At 49.9% G+C, this 1,198-nt stretch overlaps 1 pseudogene; it reads right to left on the bottom strand.

Moving 5' to 3' along the window:
• Nucleotides 1-374: 374 nt before the first annotated feature.
• Nucleotides 375-989, bottom strand: LOC100468308 (annotated as a pseudogene).
• Between the last annotated feature and the right edge of the window lie 209 nt (nt 990-1,198).

Here is a 1,198-nt window from a genome sequence, read left to right as displayed (position 1 = left end):
TAATCACCAATTCACGGACAGAGGAAATGTGGGGTACACAGCTGTGTGTACTGAGCAAGGCCGAAGTCCCAGAAAGGACAAACATGGCAAATACAAAGGAGGAGGCAGAGGATAAGATGGCGTATTTCTGGAAACATGAGTCTTGGCTGACTGAGCAGCCAGTGAGCATTCTGTACTGTGCCGATGCCAGGTCTGGACTATGACCCGGTTCATGGGAGTCACCGAGGCCCTTGACCTCTTACCCCTGAAGGATACTGAGCCTCTCATCTGCTCTTCCCATTCTCCTTTGACACCCTTCCCACCTTCCTTTGATCACATTTTTTTTAAACAATGAACACCTTTTTTACACGACCGAAGATAGGAGAGAGGAAGATTTATTTGCCTTTCTGGACTTTGATTTTCCTCCGATGGAACTCTAGCTCCTTGCCCTCTAGCACATAGCCATCTGCTCGGCCACACGGGCCTGGCCTTAAAGCCAAGCACGCCAGAAGCTTGCCGTGCTGGAACCGCGCCTCCAGAAGACTGCTGATTTTGGCATTCTTTTTTCCTTTCATCATATTTCTTCTGAATTTTCTTTGATCGCTTTCTGTTGAAATCTCTTCCTCCTCGGGAGTCAGCCTGGCCCCCTTCTTGTGGTATGGGGCAGTGCGTCACGGGGCTCGTACCACTGTGGGTACGGTGTGCTATCAATGAGCACGATCTGGTTCTTTACCAGGGTCTTGGGGCAGACCACTTCATTGTTGGATGCATTGTAGACAACGTCAACAATCCTTGTTTTGTGTGTATAACACTTGGAATCCCAGGAGAAGTTCCCCCACATCCAGCCTCAAGGCATGGCGCTTACTGCCTCTCCAAATGTGGACTGTGTGTATGCCAGTCTTAGCACTGGCAGCCAGGCATCCCAGCCCATACTTCTGCTTCTTGTGGTAAGGACTTCTCTTGCCCCTGGTCTTGAAGCGCCTGTGCCAGTGGTCCCGGGAGATGCCCATCGCTCTCGGCGCTGGTTGCAAGAGAGCCTTTCATCACATTTCAATATCTGACTCCCCTCCATTTTTTTTCCAATAATTTTTTTTCAGGAGAAAACACAAAGCTCTCACCTCTTCACTGACTTCTCTCTGTCAGCCTGAAATTCTGGAGACCAAAACGTGTAGGATATTTCTGCCTCCCTGCCAAACGCACCCTCCTCGTGCAGAGAGAG

The sequence above is a fragment of the Ailuropoda melanoleuca genome, chromosome 4, assembly GCF_002007445.2.
Source record: "Ailuropoda melanoleuca isolate Jingjing chromosome 4, ASM200744v2, whole genome shotgun sequence".
In the NCBI taxonomy this organism is placed as follows: Eukaryota; Metazoa; Chordata; class Mammalia; order Carnivora; family Ursidae; genus Ailuropoda; species Ailuropoda melanoleuca.
The sequence above is the reverse complement of the archived record's forward strand: the minus strand, read 5'-3'. Positions and strand labels throughout refer to the sequence as shown.